Source organism: Melanotaenia boesemani, chromosome 10, assembly GCF_017639745.1.
Source record: "Melanotaenia boesemani isolate fMelBoe1 chromosome 10, fMelBoe1.pri, whole genome shotgun sequence".
NCBI classification, from domain to species: domain Eukaryota; kingdom Metazoa; phylum Chordata; class Actinopteri; order Atheriniformes; family Melanotaeniidae; genus Melanotaenia; species Melanotaenia boesemani.
This window is the reverse complement of record NC_055691.1, coordinates 31455533-31483032: the sequence shown is the minus strand read 5'-3', so window position 1 is coordinate 31483032 and position 27500 is coordinate 31455533.

Sequence of the window (27500 nt, the reverse complement as noted above, 5' to 3'; positions counted from 1 at the left end):
ATTTGTTCCTGTTGACCTAAAAAATGACTCACTTGTAAGCCTTGATTTGCTGACAGAGTATTGTATTACAAGGTAAGTTAACATTTGAACTGCCCACACAGCATCAACTTTACAGAGATAACAGCATGTTGGCATTTAAACACCACTAAAGCTGATTAATCTCAAGCCTGACTGTAAATATGCTACTATTTGATTCATACACACAGAGGAAAAAAACGAAGAAGAAAAAAACTGCCATGAAAACATGACTAAATGGCTCAAGTACTTTTCAATGATTTTGCACTATAAAATGGCCACTGGCTGACTGTCAGAGACGGGAGGGAGGGGGGGAAGCAGCTGAGGATAGGTAAATGGTATATTTCATTTGACATGGAGCCTTAGGGAAGCTGACTAGACTGTATGTTTGTCACAGAGGATTGATGCCTGCTTTCTATAAAGGTAAATAAATAAAAAAATAAATAAAAATAGCTGTAATCCCAGAGATGTGACAGCCGTAATGTGAGATGCAGTAAAAAGCTGTGGTCTGAGGCTTCTGATAGAAGTTTAATTCACCATGGAATATGTCTCATTTATATATTTATATAATTGTGCCATTTATCCAAGTGCTGCTACAAACATGTGGATGAAAGATTGGATTCTCCATAACAGCAAAGCACTGTGGGTTATCAGCTTTAGTGCCATCTATTAAAAAAATCCCATGCTTTTAAATTTGAGGAATGACTACCTGTTTGATGCACTGAGCACTGAAAAACAAAAACATGCAAGCCCTTTCAAATATACCTTATTTTCTTTTATTAAAGTAAAACCACAACAATGTAAAAGAGAGGAGAAATGTTAATGAAATATTTGTTTACAGTATTGTAATAAATAAGGACAATTTAAAACCAAACTTTTGTTTTAGGAACATAAATGCAGAGAGGACACCGTGATTAAAAATTGGGACTCTGAGGCTACATTTTAAATCTGATGTAATGAGTAAACAACTTAATATGCAGTGAAAAGACATATTTTTCAAGGACAGTGCTTTCTCTAAAAATATAAAATAGTGTTTAACCCTTTGAGCCCTGTGCATATTTTTGTATGCCTCTGCTAAAAAAAAATGCATACACAATAAGCAGCCACTTGCTAACAGGCAAAACAGGCTAATGCTTGGGGCCTCGAGCCAGAAGGGGACTTTCAACTTTTAATCAAGACAGAGCAGTGATAATATGGAGTTTGCAATGACAATGGGCGACTACTAGAGACCCTACCTCCACCTCTTGGTTTTGTCGAGACCAAGATAATGGTAAGTAGAGAAGATAATCCAGAAGTGATGATGGTTTTACTAGAGCGTGTAGCCTCACTCTCTTGCTGAGCCTTGTATTTCCTTCTTCTTATGTAATGAAATCATGGTGTTTGCATGTGCATGCTTGTGCATACAAGTCTCTGTAGGAGTGAAGGGTATTCTATTTTTTCCTTCATTGAATAAACCAAATTCTTTAGTTAATCAGCTTGTCAGAAGGACAGAAACAAAAATAAACTCCAAAGCAGTCTGTTTTATCTTAGCAGTTTACTAGTCTGCACTTTGTGTTTTTGTTTTGGGTGAGTTTGGGTCTGAGTTACTGCTGCTCAAAAAACACAGATTTTCTTAGGTTGTATATTATCCCTTGAAGAACAGAGTTTCATAATGTGAGCATTAGACCTATGTAAGCATTATATGCAGCAATGCATTAATTACAGAAGAATTTTGTTTACAATGATCCCCCCTCTAAGAATACAGTGCTTAAAAAATGTTGCATTTGTTCCGTTGCATCAGTTTCACTGAATGGATGAAAAAATATAAAGAACATAGCCCAGAGAATATATTGCAGCACTCTACGTGTAGTAGTACTAGGCTATCTGATGATCTGGAAACATGTCCCACAGTCCATCTTAGAACTAACATCAGGCCAATTAGCACTTCTTGTCTCCGGGGCCTAACTATATACACATCTGATCAAAATGACCCAGGCAAGCTGAACCTTTCTGACCGCAGAAAGTCCTGAAATACCAAGTGGGCTGTCATTATGTTCAACATTGTTTAGGGTCTCGACATGTTCTCAAATGGAAGACTCAGAATAAGCCAATAGCGAAGTGTGTAACTGCAGCCTTTCCCAGACTGGGAGTCCCAAGATCATTTCAGGGTGTTGTCAGATCATTATACAGTATATAATAAAAAATATATATTTAGCCTACATTAATCAAATAAATTTAGGATTTTTATTAGTGCTGTCAAAATTAACACGTTAATGCAAAAAGATTAATCTGTAAAATAAACGTGTTCATTTTTAACGCTTTAATGCATAAAAACCAAAATTGTTATTCATGCTTTATTTAAAATCCAAATTTGGCATCATCTCAGTGAAAAGCTGATTCTGTGCTTTGTTACTGATTTCCACAACCATTACAGGGATGTCAAAGTTATTACATATATGCAAATTTGGTCCTATCTCAATGAGGAAAGCTGATTTTTGGCATATGGGTGCTACTTTATCCTTCTTATTTCCGAAGATTCTGACAGGTTTGAAGCCTTAAATTTGGAGAATGGTCTATTAAATATATCATACAATTAACCCCACTCAGTCATCAGGGGTGCAGGGTTTATGAAATTTACCATGTGTTATCTTGGGGGTTGTGGCTCAAAAAGTTTAGGAATCACTGGTTTACATCATTAAAATGTTCCTTGTGACTCTTCCAGTGCCAAATATTCATCCCATGACTGTCTGATGTCAGAACAGCATGTACTAATTGAAAACTTTATTGGGTGAGACTTTTTCTTCTTGTACCAGCACACAAACTAGATATGTGAAATAGGACTAATATCTGTGGTGATCAGCTGGACCATTTACACTACAGCTCACTGTGTGCTTGGTCCTGCTGTTCTACATATACCACTAAAGTGTTGGAAACTATTGTAATCTAAGCAGTGAGGCAGAAGCTGTGGAAAAACTGTGCTAAAGAGCAGTGGTAGTCTGAGTTAATGAGCAAGATACTGTTGCACTCAGTGTGATTAGCTCAGACCTTGGACCTGTACAACAAAGCTTAACTAACCCTAACATTGCAGAGCATGCTACTACAATGATAGTAATCAGCTTAGTAAGTCAACTCAAATTTTTCAACGCTGGATATGTGCATGTTCATGTAAAACAGGTGGAGTTGGCATGAGGTGACCAATCACAGGCCAGGAAACAACACAGCTGCTGCGGACAAAGCCAGAAGGAAAGCTGACAAAAGAGAAAAAAAAAAAAAAGAATGAGAATGTGCACATTAATAAGCATGTTAATATCACACCACATACAAAAGGAAGGTCAATGTGATGATTACGTGTTGTGTATTTTATTAAATGAAATGCTGCTGGTGTCTTCTTGAGGTGCAAGAGATATCTGCTTTTTCTGCCAATACACTCCCTATTTTAAATGCTCCTTGTATCAAAGCAAGTCATACCAGTCAGAGAGCTTATGCAAATGTCTCAATTAATTCTGTCATCCTGACTCAACAATGCTAAACAAAAAAGGGTTTTTGTAGTCAGCTGATTTTAATAACTTTTTAAATTCCTTACATACGTCATCTTTTGTTGCAGTTTGATGAGTTTCATAAGCTGTATATTTTTATAATGTAAGGGAAAATGGCAAGGATATGTTTTATTTAGTTAAACACCATAGTCTATCTTTGACTCTGGCTGAATTAAAAAAAACAAACAAACAAACAAAAAAAAAAACTTCTCACTCATTCATGTCATGTTATTTTTACAGTTTCTATGAGAATTTAATGTTGGAATGGTACCGTCCTACATGTTGTCATCTTTTGGTCTTGAAATGTAATCTACTCCAGATGAGATAATGTTATAAGCATCAGTTGCCATGGTGATACATTTGGACTTTGGACTATTTTATTGTCACCAAATTTACGATTTATAAATAAAAAAAATAATATATATATATATATATATATATATATATATATATATATATATACCATCCTGCAACTTTTAGATGCAACCCTTCTCCAACACACTTGAATCAAATGTCATCTGCATGTTGTTCAGCTCTGCAGAGGCCTGGTAACGAGCCAGTCATTTGATTCAGCTGTGTTGGAGAAGGGTTGCATCTAAAAGTTGCAGGATGGTAAATCTTGAGGACCGGACTTGGGCACCCCTATATGTATATATATATATATATATAAAGTTGTCCAATAAATACTTTATGTTCATTTCCATTAAATGATTAATTAACACATTATTATAATTATAGATTTAACTACTTTTTGTATTTTAAAAGCTTTTTAATGATTTGAAATTCTCTATAATGACATAAATGTAAGAAAGTAGACCTCAGAACTAATTAACAAAGTAAATTCAATTTAGTTAGAGCATCTGTGGTATTTTCCATTGCTGTATAGTGATAATTGCTCTTGTTTAAAGAAAAAAAAGGAGCAAATTCACTCTTGTACAGGAGATGTGGCATTGCTGCAGTATTAATCACACATTACCTTATGTCTACTCTAAATATTGTGGTTGCAATCGCTACTTCCCCTCTAAAGAGTAGATCCACATACTAATGATGTGGTCAAATTGATTGTTCTTTCGTGCCATTAAGGCTATTCCCCCAGGCCTCCCTTCACCTGTTGTTAACAGCGATCTCTGAGGGAGTTTCTGTCAAGTGCTGACAGAGAGGAAAAACATATGGTTGCCTTCATCTGTTAAAGCTGCTTGAGTGGAATCCCTGGGAGGCTAGTTTGACCCTCTCCAGCAGTCTCTATACTGCAAATTAAACAGAAATTGTTTTCTAACCTGAAGCTACTGTGCCTCCCTAATGTCTTTATGTTTAAGGGGGGATTGCATGTCAGTTCAAGACAACAGATACAAAACGCTTGGAGGACTGACATGAATGATTAACAGACGATGCAGCAGCTGTCGGTAAGAGATGAGGTCATCTGCAACACATACTCCCTTAGCTAATGATCCAGCTTCATCCTGTCTTATTCTTTTACTATTGTTTTAGACTATAAGTTGTTTAGAGCAGTTTTTTATTATTATTTTTTTTATTTTACAAAGCTGAATTATTGATAAGAACCAAGGTTTGAAATTAATGACACTGGAAGGACTGCATTCCTGCTTCCTCTTTGAAGTGACCCTGACATCTTTGTCTCCTTGTGATGATTCACATTTACGGCTTTGAGACAGGTCTTTGGAGAGTGCTGAGGTTGTTTGACAGTTGATGGTTGCCTGTGGGCTGTATGGTTCTAGTGGTGCTTTTTAGCTGTTTGAAGTGTGCTGCTTATGTGAGAGATGAAAAATTCATGAAAAAAAATTGAGAACAAGATCCTCTCTTGTACAAAGTTTAGTGTGAAACACGCAGCAAAGAGACTTTCATCACCAACCGTTGAGGTCCTCCCACTATGTGCTGTACTCCATCTTTTCTTGAAAGATGAGACAAAAGAACAGAGTGGACCTGTTAAATGTAAGGACAGGTATGAGAAAGTTAAGTATGTGATTGCATCACCTGCAGTGATCTGAAAATCATTTCAATCACTGAACCATAGAGATATATACTGGTTTTAATCCCAGATTAAGTCTTTCCTAAGACACAACATATCTGCTAAGGTGTGTTTCCACAACATATATACTACATAAAATTAAACAAGATGCAACTCTTAAGGTTATTCTAGGAGTAATGTGTCTTAAACCTGAGATGAAATAGTATGTGCTCTAATAAAGCAGTCTTATTACAAACTGTGAAACACCTACATTGGTCAGTAGTCATCAGCAAATGATCACCCAAAGCATTTTTCCTCCTGAGTTTTTTGTTCATTACCCTGTATCAGGTGTTATGTTAGGATATACATACAGTATATATAAATGGTTGGTTAACAAGCATGAATTGAAATAGAAAGCATCTATAACTCCTTCAGGAAGCAACCAGCTACTTCCAAATGCACTTCTTATTTCTATTCTTCATGCACTGAAATCCTGTCAGCTCTCTCTTAGACATACAGCAGGACATTTCATGCTTCCCTTTGTACAGCTTATAGCTGCCCACTCAGTTTACACAGAACAAGGTGGTTGTAGCCTTGGTTAGTGCTTTTTCTTAAACTGGTTTTACTTTTAAAAATGAATACCAGTGAGATGACCTGTTTCAGAAAGATCATGTTTTCCTGTAGAGACAATACATCGTGCCAAAAGAGAAAGCCAAATGAGATCAGGAATGCACTTCATTGTATCTGCCTTTGCTTTTAGATTATGACTTCTATTTATACCATGTGGCCAACTGCATCTGTTGGACTTATCCCATTTTATGAAAACAGTCACCTTGCTATGATATATATATATATATATATATATATAAAACCCCACCCACCCTCCCCGAAGTGGCTTCATACTGGCAGATGCTGATATTTTGAGGCATACAACACACTGTGGTTTCTCTTCATTACCCACCATTGACCATTAACCATTACCATTACTTGACCGTTACCCTGTCATGAGGCAGATATGCCTTCTAATATTTTGTTGTCTTTCATTTTTTAAATCTCTGTTGTTGATTCATCATTGTTTGCCCGTTGATACTATCACAAATTTGTCCATGTTTTGCTAGCAGTGCAGAAACTCTGTTTAGCCTTGCTCAGTCCCCCCCAAGGGGGTTAAAGTCATGGGAGTCCATATTATGTTTAAATGCCACCTACTTACATTTTTTTTGCCTCACTTTGTTTTGATAGTTTAAGATCTTAATAAATCCGTAAGATGTCAGCAACTTAATGATGAATGGTGGCACAAGGTGGCATGAGGCTATAAATCTTATTCTTATGCAAATTTTTTCCAGAAAGCCAGAACAACAAGTCAACACAGAGGTAAAACACAGTGGAGTTTCATGCAGCAGAGTTTGAACTAACGGTACCAAATAAATCAATATGTGTCTGATTTGTTCAACCTATTGGTAAAGGTTAAGGGGAAAATCTGGTTAATATAATTTAAAATAAGAAGAATAAATTACTGATTTAAGATGTCAGCCTTTACTGAAGATAAAAAAGAAATCTATAGAAGCAGAGGAATTTTAGCCCTGTTGAATATCTTTAAACATCTTTATTATTGCATTTCCAATCTGATGTGAGTCAACTGTTCGGTGTCCAGTCATAGTCTTCACTACAACATATCCAGAGACTTATTTTAAAATATTTGTAAATTTTAATAGTTTGAATATTTAAGGAATTTTGCAATTAAGTTTAAGTGGATAGCTACAAAAAAGAAAAAAAGGTGTTTATTATATGACTACAGACAAGGAATTTGGAGACTAGTTTGGCAGTTCAGAGATCAATGAGGTCTTCATCGCCTCTCCAAGGAAGTATTGAATTTTGTTTTAATATAATTTATTTATTCATTTTTAAGTTATTGTTGCTGTTTATTTATAATCATTTGCTGTCATATAAACTTTTAGATTTTGTCAAAGGTCTGGAGTTGTTGGGTAGAAAGTAAATGGATTTATATACCAAATAATGAAACCTTTTAATATTAAATATTTTTTGATAACATTTTTTTTTTTTATTATTATTTTGTCCATTTAACACTGCATACAACAGTGGCTCAAATCCAATTTATTTTTTTTTTAAACCATATTTTACGATCTTTTTATGACAGTCTGAACAGCACAATCGGATTTTTTTAACTAAGGCCACTTTCATTTGTTGTCTTAAATAAGTTCCAAAGTGACCTTAGTCTGAATATTCATGTTGCATCTGATCCAACTTTTACTTCATTAAAGTGACATAGACATTACAATTCTACAAAACTAGTATAGGCTGACATGAGTAGCATCCTTCATTACCTGTGTAAAAACAGCATGCTGCATGTGATATCACATCTTCCTCTCTGCATGTGGCTTACTTAAGGATTGTAGACTGTTCACACTAGTCTGATCACACTAATTATAATGTTCAACCCATACACAAAACAATCATACAGTAAAAAACTGGAATTTAGCATTAAGTGCAAAAGTGGCCAAAGACAGCTGGCATTCAAACACAGCAATGTCTGAATTTATATGAATACAAATGCAGTCATTTGGAAGCTGTTAAGTCTCCAACATTACAGAAATGTGAGATTTGTAGTTTACACATAAAGAAAGTCACAGTTGGAAAAAAGTCTTTGGCCCTGCCTAGAATTGCCTTTAAGAAGAAAGAAAGAAAAAAAAATCTTTAAAGCATGCTATTGTGTCACATTCATAACTGACTTCTGAAGAGATGAAAAGGATTGGCCTTCACATGAAAGATTGAGATAGACATCCAATACTTTATTCCACTCTTCTTCTGCTCTTACATCCTTCCACAAAGGCACTGGCATCGCTAACAAATGTAACAGACATCCAGAAAGCCCTGTTCAGATATGTTGTCCAGTATTCAGATGAATTTTGAGCCTGTCAAGATTTGGTTGAGTTTTTTTTTTTTTTTTTGTAGACTTTGACTTAAAAAAATGCTGTGCTTTTGTAACTGTTGAGCAAGAAATATCAGCTCTCTAAGTGCAGCATCTGTCTGCAGAAATTAATTATGAAATACAGTATAATATACTATATAATATACTTGTATGATATACCGGGTATCATATCCTGTAACCCAAGCGTTGCCGGTTCGATCCCGGCCCAGAGAGCTCATGTCGAGGTGTCCCTGAGCAAGACACCAAACCCCTAATTGCTCCTGATGCATGGCTGCTTCATGCTGCTAATCAGTGTGTGAATCTGTGTGAATGGGTGAATGTGACTTATATGTAAAGCACTTTGGGAAAAAGCCCTATGTAAGTACAGACCATTTACCATTCACCCATCTATCTATCTATCTATCTATCTATCTATCTATCTATCTATCTATCTATCTATCTATCTATCTATCTATCTATATATATATATATGTGTGTGTGTGTGTGTGTGTGTGTGTATTTTTTTTCTTTCCTTATTGACAGTGAGGCTGAAACTATTGCTTTGACAGTTTTGGAGAGACACCACACTTAGAGTAATTTGGGGGATGAGGAGAATAAGTCTTTTTATTTTTAAGTGGTTCACAGTTGTTAAACGCTTTTTCTCCTTTCTTTAATTTGTCTGCTTTGAAGAAGTGCCTGCTTTGGAAGCATCCTCCAACGGTATTTTTATTTGTTGTGAGTGCTCTTCCTGGGAATGTTGACATATGTTAAGAGGCTAATGGGTGTACAAATCATTCAGGGTGGCAAAATGCTTTATGCTTTGATGTAGATATTCAAATGTCAACATAGTCCATAGCTCTGCATGCATTAGCTACAGAACAAATAAGACTGTCAATCTGTTTTCTCTGTGTGCATGTGTTAATCTCTGAGACATGCCTCTGCCTTGTTGTGGGTTTGTATACTTTATCATCATGGTACAAGGAGCTCCTGCTACTGTCTTACAGCTCTGCCACTGCCCATGGTTATCCTTCTTCACTTTTTATCAAAGATCCCTGAGGTGTGACACCAAACTATTCTCCCTTCCACTAATAACCCTCCACTTTTGTCTCCATCATTCTTGCATGAAATTGGCTATTAGTTGGCTCTCTGGGACAGACAAAAGTCTAATACTTTAATGCAGGGCCCTGTGCCCTGCATTAAAGTATTACAGAGAAATGCTCAAAATATGAATATATGGCCCTTTTCAGATATGAGACACATAACATTAATGTTAATCTGTTAAAGAGATGGCATTCAGTCGGTGAGGCAACTGCCTTTCATGTTAATGTACCGGCTTCATTCAGACATGCCTGTGGCCTGAGAGGACTGTGTGCAGTGTTTACAAATTATGTGACAGTACAACAAGCAAAGTGTATATCTGAAGTCTTCATAAAGTCAACATCAAGTCCTGTTGTCCTAACAGTTCATTTTCACACAGCTTTGGTTTAGCAAGTTATACATCAAAGCAGCTAAAACACAATTTCTACTTTAGATAGTGTTAATTGAGTTGATTAATTATTAAAAACCAGCGGGGGAGGGCATTGAGCAGTGCTGACTCCGCCCACAACTCAGAGGCGAATTGCTAAGCAGAGTCCTGGAAAAGGGCACAGGTTTTGCGATTTTTGACAAAAACTTCATAATCAAAATTTAAAGACCACTGAGAACATTTTAAATAGTTCCAAATAAAGCATAGCTACATTTACATTAAACCGATCGAACGTTCAGTTAGATTAAAAATGCATCATTACACATGTCAACTAATCTGATATGGTTTTTTTCGCATTATGTATGTGGTAAAAAAAAGATGCTTTGTAAACTGTGTGAAGAGACTCTGACCTGTGAAAATACATCAGATTTGAAGCTACATTTGCATGCCACGCATCCTGAAATCCAAATGTTAGCATGCTGAACATTAAGTTATATCATGAGCCATGGCTGCTTTTTGCAGGGCAGATAACTAAAGGATCCCCAGCTTTCATGCTAACGTCACTAATTGGAGAAGTTTTTTGTTACTTTGTTTATCGCTCATTTATGTCACAATAACAGCAGACATCAGATTAAGACAGTGGGCTAATGAGAGCAGTTCAGGTTAATAAAAAGTATTTTACCAAGGTATAAATAAAGGCTTCAGAAATTCAGGAGAAACTTTTAAGAATAATACCGTCACACTTTATATGATAGTTGACTAAATCTACATTCTATTTAGTTCTTAAACTTTTTGCACAATAGCTGTGTTTTTATGAGCTCCTTTTTTTAATGTTTTGAGGAAAATTGAATCACACATACAGTGTTCACATACCCAACTATTGATTTGACTAAAGTTCCCCTTAGTGCTTTGCTTGAAAGTGATCTGTAAATTTAAATAAGTCTGACCTACTGGCACTGCTATTGAAACTTGTTATGGTAAAGCACAAGAGTGCTCATTCAAGCATGACACCACAATGTTTGTTTGCTTTCAGATTAATAAAAAACAGTGCATGTCTGACAGAGGCTGTCAGTATCCAAAATCCTGACCAAAGTTAAGTCTAAGGAAAATATCAGAAAATAAAGGAGAACACAACTAAAGGCAACAAACACACCACAAATAAAAACCATAAAGATATCGTCAAATCACTGCAGCAGCATCTTCAGAAGCAAGTTTTAGTTTTAGTTTAGTTGGATTAACTTTGCAGCTATCATTTATGCATGCATGGTTGTTACAGTTGCTTTTTACAGTCCCCAACTTCACCTCAGTCCTATGAACACAATCACATTTCTGGGCACTGTTCAAGTTTCCAAGTGCCAGTCACATAATCATGAACTCAGGATAAAAAAGGTATTATCTGTTAAAACTTGGCAGCTTAAAACCCACATGCTGGGTCAATCAGTGTAATCAGAGCCTGTCCGTTTTGGGCTCATCAGACATTTTAAAAGAGTCGTTGATGAAAGGGGATGAGACCAAGAAAACAAATGGAAAAACTTTATAAAGCCTTACAAAGTTCAAAAGATGGAGAAAATTATTACATTTAAATTATGGCTAGCTCCAGCTCTCTTGCTGCAGGCTTGAATTAAATTTTTTTTTTTTTTGTTTGCTTTTTTATTTCTAGGTATAAATTTACAGAAGCAAAGGCATACAGACCTCTTTGCTTTCTAATTGTAATCACATTCTCACTTTATGATCTGTGTCTGAATATATCTTATGATTTTAGGTTTATAGAGATAAAAAGATGTATAATCAGAGGGCTGTGTCAAATAAGAATTTAGGAATGATATGGAATATGTACTTGAAAAAATAAATAATTCCTCTTGTGCACCACCATATTATACTCTGATTGCATCATTTACTCCTAGATACCTCATGACAATACATTATGCAACACCTAACAATACTAAAACACACACTGAACCTTTAAAACAATATTAAAACAAAGAAAAGTCACCAGGTCACAGCACATCATGCAGCAAAGCACCTGCACAATTCCAAATCTCCCATCAACATATCTGTGACAAGTTTTAAACTGAGGGAGGCTAACAAGGGCCTAAAGGTTGACTTTACAAACTTTATTTTTAGAAATTCTCCCCAAGCCAATAAAGAGGAACTGATATTAATGCTCTTAAAACACTTATGTGTTTTGATGGCTGAGCTGATGAATGGCAGGTCAGAGATGACTAGATCCCCACACAATATTTGTTCTACATCTAACCATGGTTCATCTAGACCACTAGTTTTAAGCCATTTGGAGATATATTGCAGCTTGTTAGCTAAGAAATACTGATTAAAGTCGGGTAGGTCCAATCCACCTCTGTCTTTAGTCTGTTTTTAGACTGATACATAGAAATTTAGAAATTTGGATATGTGTGAGTTCAGTGACTTAAACAAGCTGGAGGATGGTTTAGTGGGTATCACTGAAAACAGGTAGTTGACTTTAGGTAGAACCATCATTTTAGTTGTGGTAACCCTCCCCATGAGTGATATGGGTAAGCGCCTCCACCATGAGAGATCATCCTCTATTGTTTTAGTAGCTGGACATACAACAGTATTGGGTGTGCTTTTGTGTGTGTGTGTGTTTTGTGTGTGTGTGTGTGTGTGTGTAAGTAAGTCATAAATTACAGAATTGAGAAAATAAAAACAACAGGCAGTTTTTAAATAAATAAATAAACGAATAAGTAAATAAAAACAATAAAATGAATCCTAAACAAGGTAAGATTACAATTTAGTTAAAAGCTAAATTAAAAAGGTGGGTCGTGAAGCTCTTTTTTGAAAGCATCCACAGTCTCTGCAGCCCTGAGGTTCCCTGGCAAGCCGTTCCATAGACGAGGGCCGTAGTGGTGGAAAGAGGCATCTTTGTAGGTTTTAGTCCTGACTTTTGGAACAACTAAAAGGCCGGTACCAGGGGACCTCAGGGTCTGCAAGGGCTTATAATTTTAAAAGTAGGTCAGATAAATGAAAAGGCCTAAGACCATTAAAACATTTATAAACAGCTAAAAGCATCTTAAAATAAATCCTGAAACTATATTTTTAAGATGATTAAATTTTGTCTTTGTGACATTTCTAATGTGTGAAATCAGTGTAGAAAAGGACACTCAGACTGAGAAGGACTAAAATGTCATTTTTGGTAAAATGATCTCCCTCTTGTCTTCAGGACCAATAATTAAAACCTGTTTTGTCATGGTTAAGATTTAGGAAATTCTCGGCCATCCATGTCTTAATATCTAAAATACAGGTTAAAAGGACACCAACTGGCTCTATATCATCAGGAGAAACAGCAATGTAAAGCTGTGTATCATCAGCATAGCTGTGAAAATCAATGCTGTGTCTCCTGATGAAATCCCAAAGAGGCAACATGTACAGAATAAAAAGGATTGGGCCTAAAATTTAACCCTGGGGATTTCATGAATTCCCAAGGAGCATGTATCCATACTTAAAAAAAAAAAAAAAAAAAAAAAAAAAAGTCAATCTGTGAGATAGGAGCAAAACCAATTTAAAAGAATACCCGAGAGACCCACCAGACTTTTGACCCTGTCTAATAAAATCTGGTGATATGGTGTCTGCTTCTCAGCATGCGGCTTCTTCTCTTCTGTGGTATGTTGGCAGTTGACGTGGCTGGTCTTGCCAGGTGACTCTGATCACCGGTTTACGTGTCACTGCGTGTGTGGACAACAGAGGTTTTGTGTTCCTTGGATATTACAGTTGCTTCATTTTGTCTGCAGTGTGGCAGTTTGCTGGCCATGGATGGGGCATCCTGCGATGGTTCTGCCTTTGTCAGGTGGACCAGCTCTCTCCCCCTCTCTCTCTCTCTACTGCTGCACTAGCTTGGCATCAGGCCAAACTGCCTTCTCTATCATCCAGGAGTTTGGTGTCTGGTTGCAGTTTTCTTCCTCCTTTGGGTAGGGGACACTTCACTCACTGGTAGGACATCTAGCCCATGATGGCACATTATTTTTATATGAAACTCACCTAATTTTGTTCCAGCATCCCTGGATGCTCTGTTGTCTTGTCCAGGTCTAATTTGTTAAGCACCGTCTGCTTATTGGATACATCCTTCCTGCTGGACTTCACCTCGTCCGCAAAAGCAAGAAGAGGGTACAACATATTCAAGTGACAGGCTGCCGTAAGTCTAGTTGGACACAGGTGCTGTCATGTAGTCCTTTGTTAAATAATGAAATCATGATTTCCTCACACAATTGCATTTTGGAGACACTCAACTTATTCAGTGCTAAGTTGTGCCAAAAAGCTGGACAAATCTTTGTAATTTATTTCGATGAGTAGAAGAGTTAAGCTAAGTGCGGAAAGGCTCCCTAAACAGCTGAGTCTTTAGCTTGCTCATAAAAGTAAATACGGACTCTGCAGATCGGAAAGAGTAGATCACTCCACCACCGGGGCGCAATAAAGGAAAAGATTCTAGCTCCTCATTTGTATTGCTCCACGTTGTGACGGGAGCAGAATCCCAAATCCTGGCAAAGCGAATCTGTCGAAAGGGAGTGTAACTCTGGATTAAGGAGTGGAGGTAGACAGGAGCCGTTTGGGTTATTGTTTTGTAAGCCAGAAGCAGAGCTTTGAATTTGATACGCACGGCAACTGGAAGCCAGTGAAGAGCGATTAGTAGAGGAGTGACATGAGCTCTTTTAAGCTGGTTGAAGACCAGACGTGATGCTGCGTTCTGGATCATCTGCAGAGGTTTAAATGAGCATGCAGGCAGGCCTGTCACTAAGGGGTTGCACTAGTAAATGCTTGAAATTAATAGAGCCTAAACCAAGAGCTGTGTCGTGTGTTCTGTCGTGTAGGGTCAGATCCTCCTGATGTTGTAGAGAGCAACTGGGCAACCAAGGCCACATGATCCTTAAAGGTCAGCTAGCTGTCTACCATGACACCAAGAATTCTGGCAGAAGATGCAAGTAAAAGTGTGATAGAGTCGAACTGCACAATTATCTGTGGAGGTAAGGAAGGACTGGCTGGACAGACAATAAGTTCGGCTTTGGACAAATTTAGCTGAAGGTGACGATCCTTCATCCATGCGCTGCTTTCGATGTGAATATCAACAAGGCATGCTGATATTCACATTGAGGCGGTTGTGTCATCAGGTGGAAAGGAAAGCTGAGTGTTGTCTGCAAAGCAGTGGCAGAAGAAGCCATGAGAGTTAATGACTGCACAGAGTGAGGACGTGTATAGTGAAAATAGAAGAGGGCCAAGCACTGAGCCCTGAGGCACCCCTGTTGTCAGCCCATTTGAACTGGACACTCCCCCTTGCCAAGATACTCTGAAGGATCTTCCTGTGAGGTAGAACATGAACCACAAGAGGACAGATCCTGAGATGCCAAGCTCTGAGAGTGTGGAGAGGAGGATCTGGTGGTTGACCATGTCAAAGGCAGCAGACTGATCCAGCAGTATAAGGATTGAGGATTGACCAGCAGATCTGACAAGCCGTAGGGAACTGATAACTGACAGGAGAGCAGTTTTAGTAGAGTGGCCCTGCCTAAAGCTAGACAGCTAGACTAGAATAGACTGTAGTCTAGCTATAAGTCCATTAAAAACAGGTGGTAGTCTAGCTAGATTACCACCTGTTTTGCACAGTTTGGTTTTGTTTAAATTTTGATTTGTTGTTTTGGACATTATGATGTGGTTTTGTTAGCATGTGTTATTTTGTTTTTGTTAATAGTTTTTTTATGTTGACATTCAGGGCCTAATGCAACTGGAGGGGACTAATAACGGTTCTTTTAAATGTCATGATTTTAAGTTTGTGTTAGTAAACTTGAGTTTTTAAGCAACTCTATCTTTTGTCCCAGTGCATGTGCGAACCTACAGTTGCCTTTATATTTACTGGGGTGAAATTCCCCAGTTGGCGTTGTCCATCTCATCCTCTCACTTGCAACGCCTTGCCAAACAAGCAGATGGGAAGAAACCATCTGAAGGAAGTAATTTACCATGTCTAAAAGTTCACGCTCGAAGAAACCATAAAATGTTTTTAAAAGTGATGTGGGAATTGGTTCTAAAAAGCAGGTTGTTGGGTTTAGTTGGAAGAAAATTCCACCAAGCATCTTTGCATCAACAATGGCAAAACTCTCCAGTGTTTAGTCGAATAAGAAAAATGTTTCAGGAATGTTAGGATCAACATGTCAAATCTAATAGCACTGATTTTACTTCTGAAGTGGTCTGCAAAGTCCTCACATGCAGCATCTGATGTCATGGAAGACTTGTTAAAATCTGTGTTTATTAAAAGATCTATTGTTATAAAAAAGAATTTGGGATTTTTTTTATTGTCTGAAGTAAGATTGGAAAAGTGGAGTGTTCTGGCCTGTTTAACAGCTTTTTATTGTAAATTTTGAGCTGTTCCAAAACATTTCTAAATGAGTAGTTCATTTTGATTTTCCTTCATTTCCTCTCTGCTCCCCTGCAATTTCTTTTGAGATTTCTGATTTCTTCATTTCTCCACGATGGTGTGAGTTTGGGTCCTAAAGTTTTTGTTTTAAGTGGAGCTGCAGCATCAATGGCTGCCTTCAGGTTGCTGTTAAAATTGTCTACAATAAAATCATTTAAAGCAGGTAAAATCTGAGCAGGAGCTTGATTTAAAATATCAAAATCTGTAGCCACTTAAACGAAGTAACAGTTATCGCTTCCTCACAATTCTCACCGGGGTCTCCTGTTGGATAAAACTTACAGTATTAAAACATGCAACGTACAACATGCAACAATATTGTATTTTTTTTTTGTTAAAGATGACTTAACATGGTGGGTTTAAGTAATTAGTGCCAAGTGTTCTTATAAATTTCAGGTTTGAAAAACTTGAGGCAATAAGCTTAATTAATGCGTTAAAGTACCACCTTTAATATATATATGTCAATCTATCCATTATCTATACCTCTTCATCCAGTGAAGGGTTGAAACACTGTTGGTGTGACAGGGTGACAAGGTGGAGCTTCCGCATTTGGTGAAACCGAGAAATTAGTGTGACCTTTTTTCTTTTCTTTTTACTGGCCAGAAAGTATATGTATGTATATATATATATATATATGTATGTATGTATGTATACACCGCATGTGTGCATTTGATATGTCAGGTGATTAATGTATTGTTATTTATATCCATGATGGTAAGATTCTGAAAGTTAGAATTATATGAATCTTTGGAGTTAGCATGCAAATGTCACCTTGGTAGAGCTCTGATGTTGGCCTTGTACTTGTAAAACCGAGCTAAAGGGAAATCTGAATCATTACTGAGGACAATATTTGGCAGAGAAACATCTGACAATCCTCAAGCACTAAACCTGTCACACTGTCAAAGCACAACTCCACTATCCCCAGGCACCAAGTACAAGCCAATAGTGAAGCTACAAAACATCCATATTTATTCGTTCCAGGGAAATATATACACATTTAACCATACAACATCAAATATTCTGTTTCATGTGATTTTAAGAAGGAAACTATGCAGTAAGACCTAAAGAGAGACCCAACCAGCTACAAAACAAGCAGTGTAATAGCTTGATCAGTTTTGCTTAAACGAATTCAACTTGAATCAAACCTTGTCATGGCTACGTTGATGGTAAATCATATCATATACAAAGGAATGCATGTGAAACAAGCCTTTACTTCCAAAGCACAAAGGCCACCTTTCATTTCCATGACTATGTCATCCAAATATGAGCAATGACCTGTACTGGGGCAACATTTAAAATATTAATATATCTCATAAGCTATTCTAGATGCAGAGTGGACAATCAGGGGAGGAAATTGAGAATAAATTATGTATATGCTTTTCTAATTTATGGCAGTGCTTAAAAGTTAGACCGTGCCTAAGGATTTAAGGTCAGATTGACTGTAATATACTGTATGTCTTAAATTTTCTTCATGATTTAGCTTTACTTTTTGAGAGATATTCTACCATTAGAGGAACAGGATTGTTGCGAAGACACTGTGTGATGTTTATCTAAATATATTCATGAGCACTAAATGCACTCTAAATGTGCTTGTGTATTAGTTTAAACGATTTATGGTCTGTCTTGTGCCTTGCGGGTCAAGGTGGGGATGACATGGAACTAAGGCAGATTAATCATGGGAAGATAGGCTCTGAATCCTATGTCTTTGCATAATTTCAGATAAATATAGAAATAAATGTCTTTTACATGTATGATTACAGAGAGTTTAAGTGTATCTGGAAAATATATCTGTTGGTGATTTGCAAAACGCATTTATGTGCACTAGAAAGCTATGAGCAAGGTGACGTGAACAACACTCATGTTGCATGTTGTGGTGCTTTGCTTAGGTCTCTGCATCCATTATGATGCTATTTTGACACATGCACTTTGACACAACCCAGCTACAGAGAGTCCAGACCTCCTTCTCCCACAGGACACTAGTGATCTGCTGCTATTGTTCTGCTGCCAGACACCACAGGCAACCCCCAGAAGTACTTTAATCTATGCCTGAAGAGGGTCAAAGCTCTTTTATTTGCTAAAGGGGATCTGTGCAATATTAAGCAGATGGATATTGTATCATGTTGCAACTGATCAGTAAATGTTCAGATTAACTCAAGTCATTTATTTCTGCATATCAAATTCTATGCATAAAGTAAGAAAGGACATAGTGTGTTATCAAAACCCATGTTTACGGATAACTTTGTTTTATCCTTATGTACCACCTAAGAAACTGCAACTTTTGGTTGACATTTTGTATTATACACTGGCCACCAAAAAAGGTTGAAAGTCTGAGCATCAGCAGCTTCCTTGTCCTGCATGTTGGGTCCTCAACAGCTCCTCCGTCTGTTTCTCTGGTAATGCAATTTGCCTTTAATTTCCTAATGTTCCTCTAATCACCAGGCCGGGTGCACGGGTCTAATAGAGGGGTCACAAGTTGAAATCTGTCCTGAGGAATGGATTTAATAGAGAACAGAGAATGCAAACTGCATTATAAAACACAGCTGCCTTTGCCTTACAGCAAGCCCAGGGAGTATGTGTTGCACATCTGAAATAGTGAGCAACATATTACTAAAAAATGAAAGGATGATGTTGTATGATTTTAGCATAGGTCAAAGTTTAAGATCCCAGGTCATACACAGCAAGGAAAACAGCAAAATATTAGTATATTATATCCAGGCAACTGCATATTCTCACTTTCACATTTCTCCCTTAACTAAATCCTCATAGCCACATACAAACAGAAAATGTTTATTGAAGTTCTTATTACTGCAAAGTCTTTGCCGTACTGGCATGTTTGCCCATTCAAACATCTTTATTACTGTGTTTGAAGTGTCTGGTCGACTTTAATCTCTAGCTCCTGTGAGCATTCCTTTGTAAAAGTGGCTTTGAAAGGAAGTGCTTGTCCCTTATTATCTGTTCCATTTTTCTGAATAGTCCAGAGGGTTACAGTACAGTGACAGTTAATTGCATTTACACTTACATTTTGGTCAAGAATGGTGAGAGATTTATGAGCAGCTTACTTGTGCATTTTTATCAAGAAAAGGGTCACATCACTCAGCAGAGGCAAAAAAAAAAAAAGAAAAAAGGGTTATGGCATTTATTTATTTGTTTGTTTTTTTCTGAGCATGCATGGGTAATCATGTACACAGGGCTAAGTATAGGTCTTTTATGAATGGTGAAATATCAAAAGACTGGCTTATTTTGCTAATGGGCATGTTAATATCTGGACCATGTTAAAAGACATGTATATGTCATATCTATCTATCTATCTATCTATCTATATATATATATATATATATATATATATATATATATACACTACTGTTCAAAAGTTTGGGGTCACTTTGCCATGGGATTCAATAGGGAAGTGACCCCAAACTTTTGAACGGTAGTATATATATATATATATATAATGTCTGTTTTTGCTGATAGCTATGGGAGAGGAACATTTAAGCCATTTTAATTTATTGTTGGAATTAACTCTTTATTTGGAAGCGTAATAAAAATTATGTTAGTTCTATAACCTTTCCTACATTGGTCTGGAATCCATCACTTGTTAACTTTTAACTTATTTTGTATTTGTTAACTTTTTCATTCACTTGAAAAATGTTTCATCAGCACTCAGTACTACATCAGATGACTGCTGTGTTACAGGTTTGTGTTGGTTTTGGCGCAGGGCAGCATTGATGGAAACACAACACACAGATTCAGATGGCAATTTTTAATGAGAATACTGTGGTCAGAGGATGAAACAGCTCAATTCTTTTTTTCACAGTTACTGACTAACACAGGCTCTGACAGTGACAGAAACAATTCACAGAGAAAGAGAAGTGACTGATCCGTGGAGCCTTTCCGTAAGATTACAGCTCACTTATATTCATGTCTGAAGTCCAATCAAACCTAAGCTAGTCTAATTTTATCAGAAAGATATGAATATTAAAAAAAAATGTCAACACAACTCATTAAATACAGTGTAATACCAATTTGTTATGATGTCATATTTACAGGTTTCAGTCCCTCTTCTGAAGTACTGGGGATAAACAAGCTAATAGTAGCCATGGGGTAAATGTAATAGACTTGTTTTAGTGAGTATATCTGTGCTTAAAAAGCCCAGTTAAAGATGGCAATGAAGAGATAAGCCACTGTATTTGCACAAGGCAGCCCTTTAGCTTTCCACAGCTTAGCACTCACACTAATCATGGTGAAAAAACAAGGGGTCATTCACCTCAGTTACGTTCTCACATGATGCTATACAGTGATGTGGGTACACGTTACAAGTAATGGATTAAAGTAACTATATTATTTGTTGGGTAACGAAGTAAAGTAACGCATTACACTTAAAATATTGGTAACGAAACTACTTTACTAGACCATAGGAACACACTTTTCTGCGTTACCCAAGCCATGTTTGCCTGTGTGTGAAGTTCTGATCTGTTTAAGTGGTGCATGCATGCGTGCTTCCTGTGTGTGTGCTTGCCTGGAGAGATGGAAATGGAGATGGAGACGGGGTTTCAGCCAGTGGTGATATTCTCATAACTTTCACTGTTTTGCTCGAAAGGACAAAAATATTTGTATAAATGCACTCTATGTGCAGGCGACAGGTGTCTTTCACATAGAGCCAAGCCAATAAGCAACCTGTCTTAGCGTTTGTCAGCATAGTACGGAAATTCCAAACTTATGGAGGAAGATCCTGCTCGCCGGTCATTTGAAGGAGCCACTCAGCAGCTGAATCCTCCTAAACCAGCTAAGCCTTTGTCAATGTGTCTTGGAGCACAGCAGGTAACACAGAAAGAAATAACAAGCTGGGTGTGGGGTTCACTGAAGAAGACATGCTTCCTCTGTCGACCTGTGAATCGCCCATCTTTAGAAAAATACTAGATAAAATAACCTACGACTCATAAGCTAATGTCTGTTAGGAAAACATATTCCTAGTACTTGGACAAGTCTTATTCCAACATGTAATTGAATCTCAAAAGAACTTTCGAGTCCCTGGATCGGGGACATCTGGCCTGCCAAGAACAAAAGTTACTTGGGAATGACAGTGCACTGGATAGACGGCATTAGTTTTAAACGTGAGGAGGCTGCTATTGGCTGCCAGAGGGTGAGAGGAAGCCACAATATTTGCCCATTTATCTACACAGTAAATTTAAGAAACAGGAAAGTAAAGTAATAAGTAGTGAAGTTACTTTTCAAATGCAGTGACTTGTAAAGTAATCTCATTATAATTTATAGAAGTAATGAATAACTAGTAACAAGTTGCTTTTTTTGAATAACTAACCCAACACAGATGCTATATCAGTTAACATCCCATTTGTGTTACCACTGCCATGTTGGCCTGTAAAGTCCTCTTCTCTCTGTGCACCAGCATTGTAGGCCCATCTCTGTTTGGACCCAGCCTCAGTGAGAGCCTGCCTGGTCAAATATGCGACTCCTCGAATTGCTCTTGGAGCTCAAGTAGTCCAAGTAGGTACACCTCCCACCTTTGGGTCAGGGAGGGGTCCAAACAGCAAGTCCACAGAGGTAGGGAGCTCACATCCAAACATGAGGGCTGCTGGGTGCACTTGGTTTTTGTGATTATATTTATTTATTTTGAAAGGAACATATTGCACATTAATTAACATAAGTAAAACATGCTAAATGTAAATCTGCACAGATTTAGCGTAGCAGGTAATTTGGCTCTGTTGACCCTTGGCAGCTCTTCGACCATAATCCTGTTTGCCCACAGGACCAGGTGCAGGTGGAGGTCTCAATTTCATTGTTGCTGGTCAGGATAGACAGTTGATTGGCAAGAGTGCAGTTTTTGTTTTTTGTTTTTCTTTTTAACATTACATGTCCCCAAAAACAACTACATATACAAGAACTTTCACATAGTTTCATGAAGTTGTAATGAAGTTTTTTCCACATCCTCATTTTAAAATCTATAAAGGCTGAGTGGTGTGGTTTCAGTTTTCATTTTCTTTTTTTACCACAGTTTGAGAAAATTGGAAAAAGATTCTGGCCTTGTGCTGAAAAACAAAGTTTGTTCTCTTAGCAAATCAAATTAAATACAGTATTTAAATGGCATTGATTTCTAAATCTAAAAAAAAAAATCAATATCAAGGGGCAAATTGATCTTCTTAACAGCATGACCGTCTTCATGATTCATATTGCACTTTAGCTCTCAATCTAATGTATTATTGATAAATGTTACCAAATGGAAAATTTGCCAGTATACGCATTTAAATTTACCCTAAGAAATGAACAAACTCTGGCTGCAAGATGTGTTGTATAATTACCTAGTAAAGGATAGTTTTTTTACACAATCTTATTAAATTTACTTCATAAGCAGATCCAAGCAGCTTGTGTTTTGAATAAACTCTGCATGCTGTACGGGCATTAATGTTCTCTGGGCAAAACTTCTGCTTGTTTAGATTGCACCTCCAACTGCACAGGGAGAGCAAAGTCTTTGGAAACCTCAGGCTCTTCAGATTGGGGGACTCCAGCTGAGTGGAAGAACTTGCAAACAGCAGGAGTCAATTTTATGTCTAAGCAGCACCTCTTCCCGTAGATATATTGCACTTTGAGAAAGCTCTAAACTCTGCTGGTGTGATCCCTTTCACTTTGGGAGCATTTACCTTTTTTAAAGCAAAATGATCAAATAGAGAACTTTAGAGGATGTTTGTTGAGAAATAAACAAAATATTTTATTTTTAGAAAATCTGTCATTTCAGGGGAAAATGAGAGATAAAACACCTTAGTAAAATATTTATCAATACAGACATAAGCTTAGAGGTTTGTTGTGATTTCATCATCAAATCACATTATCATAAAAAAGGCCTGTGTTGACAAAGCCTGTCTACATAAATACCTGCATCTTTAAGGGCCAGGAAGTCCACATCAAAACCCTGGCCAGCTACACAAAAGAAGCGGGCTTTTCATGTGGTATCTTTGGACCTTCACAATGCATGCATTTCTATTTTTGATAATGCATTATGGGAGGTATTTGATTCCTGTAGGCTTCAAGTGGCTTTTACTGCAGATAAAAAAATATTCAACAGCACAGTTTACCACAACTTGGCAGCATGCAGAGTTGAGATATGAAGCAGTGTGTCGTATTTCACTATGGAACAAGATCCATTTCTCCTTCCTTTGTGTGCACAAAGCTGTGTTTCACCATTGTAGACAAAGCAGAGATTGCTGGTCCTCTTCCTATAACCCTAATGTAACATTCACCTCTTTACTTGTCCATAACATCAAGTATTGTTAAGCAGCTCTCTTTATAGTATAGAGTATGTGTGGAGAAGGGTGTTTCTGCAGTTCCAGATGCTGCATTTTCAACCTTGCAAAGTAGGCCCCCTCATTTTTATTAGTAGCTACTTTTCTATTTAATTTCTATTTAATTCTATTTACTATTCAAAACCATTTGCTCTAGAGTGATGTATAGCCAAATGTCCTCATTGATATGGTTCTTGCTAACATGAATCAGACAAATTCATTTTAATTAAATCTTTGACCTGCATATTGATTGTTTATGAAATATTACTTGTCTCACGGTCAAAATGTCAACGGTATGTGATTTAAATTCTGTAAATGAAGCATCATGTCTTAGTTTCTGTAAACCCCAATATAACCTTGACAACCTGCTTTGAATAGGTCATGTTCCATTGATTGTTCACACACAAGACAAAGCCCAGGAGTTAAACTCTCTGTAAGGTTTGACTGGGACAAGACCTTACTTTAAACTGGCTTCCAGTCAGTCACAGAATAGATTTTAAAACCCTACTGATGGTTTACAAAATCCCAGAACGATTCAGGCTCAGAATACATCTGTGAGATGTTCAGAAAAAAATAATTCAATATAAACCAAGCTCTTAGATCCAAAGACTTAGATCAACTAGTCCAGACCAGAGTCCAGACTAAACATGGAGAAGCAGCATTTATGCTGCAAACAAGTGGAACAAACTGCCAGTGGAGATTAAACTTTCACCAAATGTAGCTCAAATCCAGGTTAAAAACATTTCTTTTCTCATGTGCCTGTGCATGAAATCTGCATAGTAACTTTTAAATTATCTTGCTTTTAATAATTTAAATAAAAAATTTTTTTTTTTATCGGGATTTTTGCTGTTTGTTGCTGCCTTTAACTACTTTTTAATGCCTTCTTTGCACCATCTGTAATGCTTTTAATGTTTCTGTAAAGCAATTTGCATTGTCTTCATTCAGTAGTTCCTTATAACCCACAGCCCCCTGCAAGACAATCACCCATTATTTCATAAATATGATCAAAACCATTTATTACTAACAAAGTGTCACATCCCCCAGCCTGTGGCCGGGTTCTGTGTTAATGCAAATACTGCTGTGTGATTGCAACTCCGCTAGTGGCTGTGGATCTGAGAGACCTCCCAGCTTTTCCGACTCCCTGATTGGTTCACTCCAGTTACGTTTACCATCTAGTGGTAAATCGACTTGGACATTTGACTGGATGACTGCCTTCCCGCCAAACCAACCAGCGGAACACCTGGCCTTTAAAAGGGAGGAAGCGCAAGCATTCGGGGCAGCTGTTCATTAGGCCCACAGCTCGCCATCTGGGATTGTATTGTTGAAGTAGCTGGTTTGATTGATTGTAAGAGCATTTGGTTTCCCGATAGTTAGATTCACGATAGTTTTTGGTTTATGTTAAATTAAGATTGTTCACTCTCATCGTTTGTGAGTAGCTTTTGAGTTAGGTTTTATAGCTATATTTGGTTTGTAGATTAAATAGCTTTTGATTTATTTTGTGGTATTGATTTTGGGTTGGTTTACAAAAGAAGCTTAGAGTAAGTATAATAAGATTTTGGTTTGTATAGTGGTTTAAAATTGTATAGTTTGTTAAAGTTGTATAAGTAAAGAGAACTGTTTATTTCATATTTGGTAACTGTTAATTGTTGTTACCTCAATTAAGGACACCTTTAGTTAACTGGTTTTCATTTTACTGTAACCAGACTAGATATCCCGTACCTTGGGCACCTTTATTTGTTTTGTTTTGTGTTTGTATTGGAACCTGGGTTTATATTAAAACATTGTATATATTTTTAAGTTTGGTCCAGCTTGTTTTTGTTGTCGACCCCTTAGTCCCCTGGATTTTCAGACGGGGTCGTAACACAAAGGAGCGCATTTACAATTGTGATTCTCAGCCCTTAATGTTCAAAATAAGAAAAAAGCTATGGATTTTTGTTGTTTTATTTTTCATTTCTATGGGGCACTAATAACAAACATCAGTGCTTTGAAATTGATAATAATATAGTGACAATAATTAAACCTCAAAACCTGAAATAGTAATGGGATAACAAACACTTACTTTGGCGTTACATACGCAAATCATGAAGTACAGATAGTTCAGGCAAGTTTTCTTCCACAAGATCACAGTCACTGAAAAAAAATGCTCTCCCAAACAGGAGAACAAATAGTTAAAGGGTTAACAATACTCAGTACAAAAATAATTTCACATGTCATTATAAAAAAAAAAAAAAAAAAAAAAAAATCCATTTCCATTGCACCTTGACCATTTAATTAAATATAAACTAAAAATACTGTTTTAGTAAAGTAAAACCAAAACAAAACATTTACTGAGAATAAATCATTGGATCATTGTATTAACCAATTAAATATGATTCATCTTTAATGGATCAAAATATATATAGATAAAACAAACAATGAATGCATGAATGAGTTTTAAATTGTAATATAAATACATGCTTAGTGCGGGAGGTTTTTGCATCGCCTTACAATCTCATAATATAGCAGAAATCAACCATACATTTCACTTCAAGTCATCTTGCACAGTCCACTTTGTAGTCTCAATCTTTTACCTTAGAGCACAGAGAGGACCTTTGATCATATATCATGATGAAGGTTGCATTAGCTTTAAGGAAAGTGTGGTCACTGGCCTGTATGATATGATAAGATGTATGACGACCATTTAATTAATTGCCAGCTCTGTAAAATTGCAAGCTCAAGGCCTTTTTATCAATCTGTGGCATTTTAACAACCAATGCTCTCAGTTAAAATGCTCGAATAATTGGTAATATTTTAACAGCATTAAGGCCTTTTAGTAAAAGGTAATAAAACTAAATGTCTACTATATTAATCAGAGCTCACAAATGTTAAATGTGAAGACAAAAACACTAAAAACAAGACTGGAAAATAAAATCTTTGTTATGAAAAACTCATGAACAGAAATCATTTTCTTTTCTTAAATAATAATAATATAATAATAATAATAATATTTTTTTTTTGTAGGCACCTTCCTTGACATTCAAGGTCACCTTACAGGATAAAACACAAGAAAAAAACAAATCAATAAATACGCTCATAAATTAAAGGATGCATAAAACAATAATAAAAAGCAGTGTGAAATATTACAGTGAGTATGCCAGTTTAAACAGATGTGTTTTGAGTTTGGATTTGAACAGTTGTATAGAATCAGAGTTATGGAGGTCTGGGGGGAATGAGTTCCAGAGATGAGGAGCAGAGCAGCTGAAAGCTCTGCTCCTCATGGTAAGAAGGTGGGCTGGGGGACGGTGAGGTGGATGGAGGAGGAGGATCTGAGGAAACAGACTGGTATGGAGACATGGAGGAGATCAGAAAGGTAGGGAGGAGCGAGGTTATGGATGGCCTTGTAGGTGAACAGCAGGATTTTGTAGTGGATGCGGTAGGTGACGGGGAGCCAATGGAGCTGCTGCAGAACTGGGGTGATGTGATGGGTGGATGCGGTTCTTGTAATGACCCGGGCTGCTGCATTCTGAACCAGTTGAAGTTTATTAAGTGTTTTTTTGGGGGAAGACTGAACAGAAGGGAGTTACAGTAGTTGCTGTAATATATAACAAGTTCGTCAGGGCTGAAGAGACTGTCAGGGTGGGGTAGAGAGTTAATACCGGTTGAGAGAGTGTCCAGGTTAATGTCCTTAATATTGCGAAAAGAAATATCACGAGAGGGCTTGTTTTTTGAGAGAACCAGATTAACATCAAAAGAAATTAACATGTGATCAGAAACGGGAAGTACATCAACTTTGCAACCTGTGGGAATTACACCTGAACAACAAATTAAATCAAGAATATGTCCTTTTGAATGAGTTGCAACGGTAATAAACTGTTGCAAGCCAAGACTGTTAAAACAAAATGTAAAATCCCTGGTGAG